The sequence below is a fragment of the Malus domestica genome, chromosome 15, assembly GCF_042453785.1.
Source record: "Malus domestica chromosome 15, GDT2T_hap1".
NCBI classification, from domain to species: Eukaryota; Viridiplantae; Streptophyta; class Magnoliopsida; order Rosales; family Rosaceae; genus Malus; species Malus domestica.
In genome coordinates this window covers 29,693,568-29,706,121 of record NC_091675.1, presented here as the reverse complement: position 1 = coordinate 29,706,121, position 12,554 = coordinate 29,693,568, and the positions used below count along the sequence as shown (strand labels likewise).

The 12,554-nt window shown below is 38.8% G+C and overlaps 1 long non-coding RNA gene across 3 annotated transcripts; it reads left to right on the top strand.

Annotated features, from left to right (window-relative positions):
- The first annotated feature begins 4,508 nt into the window (after positions 1-4,508).
- Positions 4,509-8,992, top strand: LOC139192080 (uncharacterized). Of its 3 annotated transcripts, none has more exons than XR_011575884.1 (3): positions 4,536-7,266; positions 7,367-8,107; positions 8,198-8,992. It is a non-coding gene; the product is annotated as an uncharacterized lncRNA (long non-coding RNA). The 3 variants fall into 3 exon arrangements; XR_011575885.1 differs by having other exon boundaries at positions 4,546-7,266; positions 7,367-7,866; positions 7,961-8,992; XR_011575883.1 differs by having other exon boundaries at positions 4,509-7,266; positions 7,367-8,992.
- Positions 8,993-12,554: the final 3,562 nt, after the last annotated feature.

Sequence of the window (12,554 nt, the reverse complement as noted above, 5' to 3'; positions counted from 1 at the left end):
AGTCTAAGGGTCTGCCACGCTTCAGGCGTGCAACAGATAAATCATTTACTGCATCATAATTTTGTCCAATAGGGACATCAATTCTTGTAGGCACATTTGCAGCAAGTGAATATGATTTCATCACTTTCGTTGCATCATTCAATTATTCTTACTTCATTTTCTCATTGATTGCTTCGTGAATCATAAGACAAATTCTCTTTGTTCTTCTGAAACGCTCTTTTCTCATCATTTTTTGGGAATGATATTTTCTCATCGTTCTTTTGGAACGATATTTTCTCCCCCTAACGGCGGGAAAATTGTCTTATCAAAATGACAGTCCGCAAACCATGCGGTAAACATATCCTTAGTCAAAGGTTTCAAATATTGAATGCTAGATGGTGATCAACATCAATGCCCAATCAGCAATGATGCCTCATTTTAGTACGTTGTGGCAGTGCAATAGGCACATAGATAACACAACCAAAAACTCGTAAATGTGTAATGTTTGGCTGGTGCCTAAACACGAGTTGTACTGAGAAATATCGGTGGTTGGTAATTGGTCTCAACCAAAATTAATAGTGAATTATGTAAAATGACATGTCCCTATGTCAAAACGAGCAATTTCATTTTCATGAGCAAAGCGCGGGTAATCAATTTCATCCTCTTAATAAATGCTTCTGCTAAACCATTTTGAGTATGGATATAAGGAACTTCTAGTCCTTATTAAATAGTCTGTAGACTGAGAATCTTATGGCTTTTATTACAATTAAGTTGAGGCACTGCGGCACTTCAAACTTACGATACTCATCAAGGAATTTCATGTCCTGATCTTCAGGATCAAGGGACTTCATACCTGATCTTTTTGCTTGATGGAACTTCCAATCATTTTATATGATGAGGATCAAGAAACTTTAGGTTATGATTTGATCAAGGAAGTTTGGGCCCTATATATACTTATCGTAACAAAAGGTAAGTACAATAAATAAATTAAAGCAATAGGCGGTAAATCCAGCCATAATAAATAAATAGCATTTAAGTAAATAAAGCTTGTGACAAGTGCTTTAATTCAGCACCATTCACATAAATCAAAACTTAAAGCAGTAGGCGGTAAAACCGTCCATGATAAATAAATTGCTTTAAAGTAAATAGAACTTGTGACATGGGCTTTAAACCAAAACCATGCACATAAATATCAAAGCTTTAAAGCAAAGGGTTATAATTCTACCCACTGTAAATAAATTGCTTTAAATAAATAGAACTTGTGAAAGTGTTTTAAGCCAACACTATTCACATAAATAAATATATATATTTTTTCTTCTTTCTTTTCAAATGGTGTAACACCATCCAAAAACCTTTACCTTTTTATTTTATTTTATTATTTTCTTATTCATTTTTTCACATGGTGTCGTGCACCATTCAAGAACTTTGCTTTTATTCCTTTTTCACATGATGCTACACACCATTCCAAAATGGCCCCATTTCCTCTTTTTTATTTTTATTTTATTATTTAGATGGTGCAATGTATCATCAGAAACCTTTGTCATTTTCTCCTTTTGTCTCAACATCATACACCAAAATTCCACCTTTCCAATTCTTTTTCACACGGTGCTTGAAACACCATTCCATAATCCCTCATTCCTTTTTCTTATTTGTCTGTCTGTACTAGTCTCAAACCCAAGGCCATCTGGGTTGTTGTGGAGGTCACACAGAGCCAATTCAATCCAATAAGGCTACTAGAGACTAACGTTGTTCTTGCATGGCCGGGAGAACATGGCGTCGCAAAGCAAGAACTTCACTATAGGGACATAGATGACAACGGAGTTGATGGAGGTACAAGAGAGGGAGGCATGTGTGGAGTCAGTCATGCCATCACCATCTTAGACAACCGAGTATTCATGGGAGTTCTCGAGATCCGTCGAAAACAACGCGATCTATGTTTCCAAGTTTGATGAGATTCTTCTGGATCTCTGGAAACCAGTTGTCAGGTACGAGTTTTCTTATCTCGTGACGACTACAGGTAGTTATGAATTTCAATTCTCACCAGAATTCGGTGGGGCGCTTCTGGCATGGTGGGAGATACAGAAAATAGACATACCTTTTATTCTGTGAAATTTTTGGCTAGCAGAGGTGGGAGGTAGGTAATGCTTCACCGTATTTATGGCATTGTGCTTTCCACGGACATAAGAGCTTTTCATGCTAATAACGTGTTGTAAAATCGACGGTGGGTGCAGTGGAATAAATGAAACAAGACACAAAATTTACAAGGTTCCTCTACAGTCAGTGTGACTGGAGTACGTCATCGGGGCAGCAGTGGTGCTTTCATTATAATTTGGAATAATAGGAGTACAAAGATAACTCTCTCTATTATTTCCTCTCCTCTTCCTCTCTTTTCTCTCTTCCTATCTCTTTCTCTCATCCTTTCTTCCTTCCTATCTTTCCTGTATGTCACCCAACCTTCTTCATCTCTCATTCATTTTATAAACAAAAGAGAACACTATTCACTTTAAAAAATTTCCACAAATGAATAGTGAAAATACTATGAATAAATAGTAATAAACTATTCATGTGGGCCATCCACATATTATTCACAACAATTTAAATATATTTAGGTTAGCTTTTTTGCTAGATTGCATTAGAAACACATTGTTCCAATTTCAATTTAAAAAAGTCCCAGAAATGAATATTAATTCCAATTTTTTAATCTAATTTAACACCCGCAACTAGGGGTTAGAATTTTTGGTGATTATTTTATTAGAGAAAGAAAGAGTTGTCAGCCAAAGGAGGCTAGAGGTAAAACTAACAATTGAGAGTTGCGTGCGAAGCCATTTCGACAAGGTATTACTCTAATTTCACACTTGATTTTTATGTATGAGAAAGTAGACAAACTATTAAGACAATCTCCAATCCTTCTGAGTTAAATTTTTAGCCCAATATTATTAAATAAATTTATGATAATTTTTTTTCTCTTAAAGTAACTTAAAAAAAAAACAATTATGTAGACTGTCATAATTTAATTTTATTGCATTTTAACTTAAAAATATTTAGATTCCAATAAATATTGAAAACTCACTAAACTGACACCATGAAACTCGTGGAACACTATGAAAGAATATGAAATACATGAAATAATTTTTATTAATTACTTTAGCAATGAGATTTAAATTTGGATCGTTAGATCTTTTTTTTTACTGTTATATTTGATCATATTAGATCTTAGCCATTGAATTCAATGAACTTATAAATATTGTTGATACACAAAATCGGTGAAACTTTTGAACAACGTAAAGTGTCAAGTTTGTGACCTTCGCTCGGTTGCTCCGGTCACCTAGTGAGGATAATATGTAAAAAGATAGAGATAGGGAAGCAAACACAAGATGTACGTGGTTCACCCTAAGTTTGGCTACGTCCACGGAGTAGAGGAGTTCTCATTAATAGTGAATGGTTTACACAATACATAGGTTCAAGCATAATCATCAGTAGTGAGTTCTAATGATTAGTTTAAGTATAATAATGACATTAGGAATTAACTGTAGGAGGATGGTCTTCTTTTATAGTTGAGGAGAGTCTTCAGCTTTCGTCCGCGGTTGATATGGGACTCTATGAGCTTTATTTTGACGTTGATATGGGTCGTGCTATGATTAGCCTTCTGATTAGAGGAAAACTCTTGGCGTTTTGGCAGGGGTGCCTCAACATAAACCTCTCAGTAGGTCCTTGAATGTATGAAATTGACTGGTGCTTGGTAGTTTCGGGATTGGTCAAGTATGGTATAAACAGTTCTCCCCTAAGTTCTTGAGTGAGGAAAACTTTTAAATTGAGGACTTGGAAAAAATTCAAGTCACTGTGTAATCACGAAACTTCTGAGTACCGAAGTGTAGTAACTTATAGCAGGCGTCTCCCAAGTCTCTGAGCAAGGAGGGTTGCCGTAAGAGGCGCCTCTAAAGTTCTCGGGTCATTGAGAAAGGAAAGGCTTAAAAAAAAGGGAACTTTAACGAAAAGCACCTGGTACTGTTCACTTTAACGAAAAACCACATTTTTACACTAAAAAGTCAATCTTGGTACTATTCACTTTACCCTTTATTTTGTCCTTATCATTAAAACTCAAAGTTTTCAAGCCCTTTTCATTAGTTTTCCTTAAAAAAAATTCTCGTTTCCTTATACACGCACATATATATATATATATATATAGGAATTGCTTAAGGGGAGGGATCCCCATTTTTTCAAAAAAATGGGGACACGCTCCCCACCGTTGGATTTGAATTAAATGAAATCCTGTGGTTGAGATTCTATGGCCTGTGTTTTAATCTCAACCACACAATTTTATTAAAGTCAATCTAACGGTGGGGAGCGTGTCCCCATTTTTTTTGAAAAAATGGGGATCCCTCCCCTTAAGCTCTCTGTATATATATATATATATATGATAAATGTGAAGCCCAGGAAAGAGAGACCTAACGGGTTGTAAATGCCCTTCTTAATTGGGCTACTTATTTTTCTTTTTTTCTTTTTTGTCATGGGTTGGCAGCATAGATTTTGAGGCCCAGCGAATAGTGGCCCAACCTTTATTTAAAACCAGCCTGAGGCCCAGCCTTTGTTTGAAACCCTAACCTTCCATCCTTGCCTATCCTTTCTAGAAAACAAGCTTAAGGTTGTCCCTTCTAAACACGCCGTCCCCTACCCTTTCGACTTCACCTATTGTAACCAAGCCACTGTGTTCAGTTCGAGGTAGCTAGAATTTGTGGTTTCCAAGTCCTTGCGCGGACAGACCCTCAAGTGGGATTTGGAGTAGAGATCTCGAGTTCGTAGGGGCTGAGCTCACGGTGGTCACAGTTTCCCGTGCCTTCATTCTCCTCCCCATCCTTCATTTAAAACCCTTGTTGTTGTAGTCGCTGCAGCCTCAAGCTGCAGAGACTACCGAGAGGGAAAATGTTGCTGGGGATAAACTCAAACTGTCACATGCTGCCAATTTGGGGGTGGTGTTAAGGTTCGAAAGAGGAGTGGTTACTGTAGGAAGTCATCCCCATTTTAGCTAGCCATGACGGTGGTGATCCCTAAGTCTGAGAGGTTGAAGGTAGGTCAGGGAAGAAGATCCCGCGTTTGAGAGATTGAGGTGAGATCGGGGAAGAAAACATGGGTGGCTAGGTAATGATAATTTTGTTTTTGGGTTTGGGGCTATTTAGCTGCAGTCGATGAAGGTGAGGTGAAGATCTTCCCAAGGAGGTTTGAAAGTGGGTGAAGTTTGAAGCTGCAAAAACAGCTGTGAAGCTTTTTGGTTGTTGAATGGATAAAAAATAGACATATTGTTTAATTGTGCTTCAGAGGTCCGACACTCCTCATTTCATTTAGGTGTCAAAACACTTGGGATTTGATTGTTTAATTGTGCTTTTGTTTATAATATACCTGAATTGTATATGAAATTGAATTTACTATGTGAAAGAGGTTTATGTTTATGTTTGTTTGTTGAATGGAGAAGAAATGGACATATTGAATACCTTGAATAGTTGAAGCTAATCGTTGGGCCCCATAAATTGATTTTGATTCACACTATCTTGATTAAGAGTGTGTGAAACTTTTACATGTAGTTGCATCTTATGTGTTGAAGCTTTTGTTGGGCACCATAAATTAATTTTGCTTGACACTATCTTGATCAAGAGTATGTGAAGCTTTTACATGTTGTAGTTGCATTCTATGTGTGAAATTAATTAATGATTATTAATCAATTAATTAGTTGACTAATAATTAATTAATTAGTAATTAACAATTAATTAACTGATTAATAATTATCAAAATAATTATTAATTAGTTAATCAATTGGTAATTAATGATTAATTAATTAATAATTAATTTTCGGTTCTTTTATTATTATTTATTATTATTTTGAATTTTCCTAGCTTGTGTGGAAATCTCAAGGCTTAACATGTGAGGCTTTCTCATGGGTTGAGTTTGAATTGTTTTGGCCATGTTGAACTATATAAGAATGATGAGCTTCCACTTCTTACATTGCTTTCATTTGCTCATTTTGTAGTGATTTTTTTAAGATAGAGTAATCTCTAGTTAAAAGGGATTCCGACAGTGTTTGACACCATTTTCAGGTTGGTAGTCTTCTTGATTAGATCAAATGCTTTTATTCTTGTTGAATGTTTTAGTTTCTATGCATTTTGGCTAAGAATATGATGAACTGGTTGAGCTTTCCTCATGCCCTAAGAACCTTTTAGGTTTCGATCCTTCACATAGTGATAGAGTTTGTTTCTGTTTGTTGTAGATGTCAGAGCCTGGAGGTCCTAATGATGAGGGCTCCCTTACAATGTTTGAGTCTTCAGGGCCTTTGTTAGAGTCTTGTGAAGAAGAAACGTTGGATAACCTTCACAATCATCGAACATGCATTCCACTTCTTTCTCCCAAAGCTTCCGATGAAGGGATAAGTGAGGAGTGTAGGTCTAAGGATGTAACCTTAGCCTATATTAGTTCTATCTCTTACATGTATGGGGGTGAGAAGGTTACTCTTGATGCCATACCCATCTTTCGCTCTGAGTTCACGGCGAACCATTTAGATATGTTAGATATTAAAGAGTAGCTTGAGACCTCAGTCATGTAGCATACCCAGTAGTGTAGGAATGCGTTTGGTGCATGGTGAAGAATTGCCCACTGAGTCGCCCAATGGTCATGTCATGTTCTACACCCAGATACTATTGACATTAGGGGTGATGCTACCCTTGCACCCATGGTTGCAAAAGATACTATCTCTGATTGGATATGCGTCTGGACAACTCAATCCTGGTTTTTAGGATACCTTGGTCTAGTTTTATATTATTTGGATGGAGTGTAGATTAGGTGAGCGTTCCTTCCATCAGTGGCACTGTTGCTATAAGATGCGTCCGGTGAAGTTATGCAATGGCTATGCCGAGTGTGCATGTCAAAGCGAGAGATAGTGTATTATCCTTGGTAAGAAAAAGGCATATTGCACTTGGAAAAACCGTTGGTGCTTTCTTTATAAAGATTAGGAGCATGCTAGGGGTGCCACACCTGAGTGACGTGTTCTTACCCACTTCCAGACCGTAGGTTGTAATGTATCCATTGTTCGCATGCTTTGCTATTTGTTGTGATTTTTTCTTGCTTCTAACATTTTATTTCATGCAATGACACGTGGTATCATCAAATTGTTTGGACGAGAGCTTGTCGATGTAGAGAAAGTGTTGAGGGTGTTAAAAGATAATAGACACTTGGGCAAGCTACGACCTTTGTTTTGAAAGTACAGTTTCCAGCCCCTAGTGTCCGAGTGCCAGAGACGAGTAAGTAAGTCATATCCTACGTTTGCCCTTTTTTATTTTTTATTTTATAAAGTTGTATTTCTTCAAACAAAGTTGTATTCCTTACTTTGATTTTCTTTGTTCAGTGGATAAGATGAGCAAGAAATAAGAGACTAGCACCAAGAAAGGGACATCAATCATGTTAATTCCTGTAGATGACATTTTGTTTCACAAGGGAGCTTGCAAGCATAGGGTGAAGTCAATCCCTAGGCCTAAGTATCAAGATGAGGTCCTCAAGATAGCTGCCTCCCAAGAAAGTTGAAGCTGAGGCCATCGGATATGCTGCTGCCATAGTTGCAGGGGAGGAAAGGCGACTGTTGCCTCATCCTCTTAACATCGATCTCATCTTTCCTCCAGTCATGGAGCACATTGGCCAAGACAGTAACCTTAGCTCCAGCTGTAAGAGGAAGTATAAGGAAGAGGCTGGTATCATCCCCTAGAAAGACTTGAAGGTTGCCATGCACCCAAATAGCTTTAGGTAAGTCAACAATTACCTTATAGGGTGTTGAGCCACTGTGACGAGTTCAATTAGCCACTAGCTGAGAACGAATCGGATCGTGATCAGATGATGAGGCTATTTGTTTATGTAAGTGTTACTTTGTCATTTCATTACTTTCTCTTCTTTTTCCTTCATCTTCAGTTTCCTTTGGCATTGACGATCATCTTGTCATGTCCCCTAGAAAGACTTGAAGGTTGCCATGCACCCAAATAGCTTTAGGTACGTCAACAATTACCTTGCAGGGCGTTGAGCCACTGTTGACGAGTTCAATTAGCCACTAGCCGAGAACGAATCGGATCGTGATCAGATGATAAGGGTATTTGTTTATGTAAGTGTTACCTTGTCATTTCATTACTTTCTCTTCTTTTTCCTTCATCTTCAGTTTCCTTTGGCATTGACGATCATCTTGTCATGTAAGTCATGACTGAGTACGCCGATAGGCTACAAGAGGTCAAGTGATACAAAGTGAATTTTCAAAAGAACAAGCAGCTTGTGGATGACGCCAGGAATAAGAGAAAAGCTTGGACTAAGGTCGTCTAGCTCAAGGACCAAACCTTAGAGAGGTTGAAGAGGCGAAATAATGAGAACGTACGGCTTAAAAAGCAGTTGGAGGTAACTATCCTCGAGGCTTCAAAGGTCAGAAATGAGCGAGATAGTGCCTCTGAGGTTTCTGAGCTGAATAAGAGTCTTCCAGCTGAGAGAGAAGCTGCCATGCGGGAGTTCTTAGGTTCCCAGGCTTTCCACCATGTCATCAGGCCCTATTGCACCAGAGAGATTTGGCTTGAGAAAAGGAAATTGATGGCCTTCCTTGAGCGATATGACGGCGGAGGCATTATCGACAAGTACCGTGAGGAGATGAAAAAACATCGACGAATGGGTGAACCCTTTCGTCCTCGAACTCAATCCCAGTAATGATGAGGAGTTAGAGGATGACACCAATGCTGATGAGCAGACTCAGCAGGGTGAGGATGGTCTTGGAGATGCCGAGGATGTTAGTGATAATGATGAAGGTAAGACGCAACATGATATTATCGAGAGTTCGACCTCAGATAAAGATGATTCATTATGCTTTCACTTCCTACATGTACTAGTTTGTTGTATGTATGCCGTTTGTTAAGTTAGGTGCTTAAAGGCTTTTTGTTTATGGATGTTTACAACATTGCTCCATTTATTTTGATGTTAAGTGCTAAGTATATGCATTATCATTTATGAATGCTTGGCTATGTTCGAATAGATCCCCTGTTTGGGTATAACTTATGACATGGGTATAATTGAATGAATACACTTTGAAGATGTTTGTTTATTTGCGTAGTCTTGTTGACAAATACTTAGAATTTATTTCACGTTGAAAGCATTCATGTTGAAGCTTTGAACTGGAGTATGCGGTGTCATTTAAGTTGAGGTTTTGAGTTAGGATTTTATTAGGTCAGTGTGAGACCAAGTGTTTCAGTGCTAGGAATGTAAAAAAGTTAGGACCAAGTTGTCTGAATCACCTTTTTATTGAGTTTGTGCCGGATGGCCTTCATTACAAAAGATGTCGAATGACTATAGCTCAACACTTGCATAATGAAAGTCTACTTGTAATAGTACTTCAGGTAATTAACATTCTATGGATGGCCAAGGGTCTTGCCATCGGAACTTCTGAGTTTGTAGGAGATAGGACGACTGATGCCAACTACGTCAAATGGTCAATCCCAATTTGGACTGAGTGTGCCTTCGCGCATGACTTTGTCACAGAGTAGTCTTTTCTTCAATACCAAGTCCCTCACTTTGAAAGGTTTGACCCGAGAGTCATAGTAGTTGGAGACACGCTGCTTGTAAGCGATGCTCCTCAAGTGAGTCTGGTCCTTATGTTCCTCAACTATATCCAAATTGAGGGTGAGTTGTTTGTCATTTTCACTTTGCATGTAGTTCTTAACTCGATATGTTGCTTGCTTCAGCTCAACTGGGACAACTGGCTCTGTACCAAAGGCAAGTAAGAATGAAATTTCTCATGTTGAAGTCCGATACAAAATTCGATATGATCAAAGAACATAGGGTACAAGTTCTAGCCAACAGCCTTTGGCCTTGTCCAAACTGGTTTCCAAGGTGCGCTTGATTATCTTGTTGATGACCTCAACTTATCCATTAGCTTGAGGATGAGCTGGGGAGGCGAAACATAAGTTGATGTTGAACTTAAAGCAGAAAATCTTAAACTTCTTGTTGTCAAACTATCGCCCATTGTTAGTGACAATTGCATTGGGAATGTTGAATCTGCAAAGGATGTTATTCCAAACAGAGTCTTTTATCTTTGCCTCAATAATGGTTGCCAAAGGTTCTACTTTGGCCCACTGTATGAAGCAGTCAATTGCAACGATCACATAACTAACCTTGCCTTTCCCCGTAGGCATTGGGCTAATCAAATCAAGTCCCCACTGGGCGAAGGGCCAAGGGTTGATCATTGGAGTGAGAGGCTTAGTAAGGGAGTGAGGAATAGTTATGTGGCGTTAACACTTGTCATAAAAATGAGATATTTTGATGGCATCTTGGTGAAATGTTGGCTAATAATATCCTGATGAAAAGCCTTGTATGCTAGGGACTAAGATCACACATGATCTCTGCAGACTCCCTCATGTATCTCTCGAAGGACAATTTCCCCCTCAGCAGGTGTAAGACACCTCAAGTATGGCAGGGTAAAACCTCGCTTGTAGAGTTGGTCATTGATGTTTAGGTAGCGGGTAGACTTGTATCGAATTTGCTTAGCTAGGACTTTATCATCTAGAAGGGTGCCATGAGTGAGGAATTTATAAATCGAGGTGATCCAACTATCCCCTTGTTGTAAGTTGCACACTTACATGGCCATGGTGCTTGGTATTGCCAAAAACTCGACATAAATGTTTCTTCCAATCTCGTCTTCCACTGTTGAGGCAAGGAGAGCCGAGGCATCTGCATGACTGTTTACCCCTTGAGGGACTTAAGTGATTTGGTATTGGAAGTGCTTAAGCAAGATATGCTGCTATGAAGCTATCCTTAACATCAAAGTTGTTCGTGACTTAGGTTAACCACCAACTGAGAGTTGCTGAAGATATTAATTTGTTTAACTCTAAGGTGTTTGGCCAAACATAAGCCTGCCAGAAGGGCTTCATACTTAGCCTCATTGTTTGACACCTTGAATTTGAAGCAAAGAATATACTCCATTGCAACTTTGTCAGGCATAGTAAGGACTAGTCCTGCTTCACAACCCTGTTGGTTGGATGAGCCATCAACATATAGAGTCTATACTGAAAGGGTTGATTTTACTTTCCGAGCTTCTAAGGGTAACAAAATCAATGCCTCAAGTGTAGGAGAAATGTTAATATATATGTGAATTCGATGATGAAATTTGCAACTGCTTGACCTTTCTCAGCTGGCTTTGGTTGGTAAGAGATGTCAAACTCACCCATTGATATCGCCTACTTGATCATTCAGGACTCTGGAGAATCTATCGAATGGGGTGATTGGTAAGCACGATGATGGAGTGTGCTTGGAAGGGTGAAGTTTTCGGGCAGACATGATCAATGCTAGAGCCAATTTTTCAATGGTAGAGTACCATGTCACTTTATCATGTACGACATTGCTAGCGTAGTAGACGGGTCGTTCAACATTACCATCATTTCAAATGAGAACAAAACTGACTGCTGAAGTCGAAACAGATAAATAGATAATGAGAATGTCACTAGCTTCAGGTTTAGAGAGTAAGGGGCTTTACTCACGTACTCCTTGAGGTTCTTGAATGCCTCGACACATTCATCAGTCCATGTAATGTACTTCTTACTTCCCTTAAGTACTTTGAAGAAATGAGCACATCTGTGTATGATCTTAGAGATAAACCTGGTCAAGGCTGCCACCTTACCAGTAAGGCTACCACTTCGCTAATAAGACTCTGGATGTTTTTTGAAGTTACTGGCTCTTTCATGTCAAGGATTGCTTTGATTTTCTTGGGGTTAGCTTCGATACCTCGTAGGCTAATCATAAAGCCCAAGAATTTGTTATAACCCACGTCGAAGGCACATTTGTTAGGGTTCAACCTCATTTGGTACCTTATCAGGATGATGAAGGTTTCAGACATGTTGGTGATGTGTTGGTCAGTATGTTTACTCTTGACTAGCATATCATCAACATAGAAATTCCATGCTCTTACTAATCTTTGATAAGTCGCCCCTGCACTCTTGAGGCCGAAGGGCATGACTTTATAGCAATATAGTCCCCTATCAATAGTAAAGATTGTGTGTTATTGGTCCAGATGATACATGAGGATTTGGTTGTACCCTGAGTGATCATCCATGAAGCTCAAGAGTTCACACCTTGATGTTGAGTCGATAAGTCTCTCAATGAAAGGGAAGGGAAAGCTATCATTTGGGTATCATTTGTTGAAGTTAGTGTAGTCAACACACATTCTCCACTTTTGAAGCAGGAGGCTTTCCTTGGTCAAATTTTTCTTAATAAGGACAACATTTGCTATCCACATTGGATAGTTGACTTCACGGATGAAGCATATGTCTTTGAGTTTTTTCGACTTTTGCCTTCATTGCCTCGTAATGTTCACTGTCATAAGATATTTGTTTCTATCTTACTAGCTTGGTCTTGGGATCAATGTTCCAGCGATGACAAATGATATCAGGAGAAATGCCTGACATGCACTTGTATGCCTGCCTGTGCACCCAAAGATGACATTGTACATCGTTAGGCAGTCGACCACTAGGAAGTTTGTGGTAATAGTAGTTATATAAGGGCCTGTACCAATGGTGAGTGGTAGG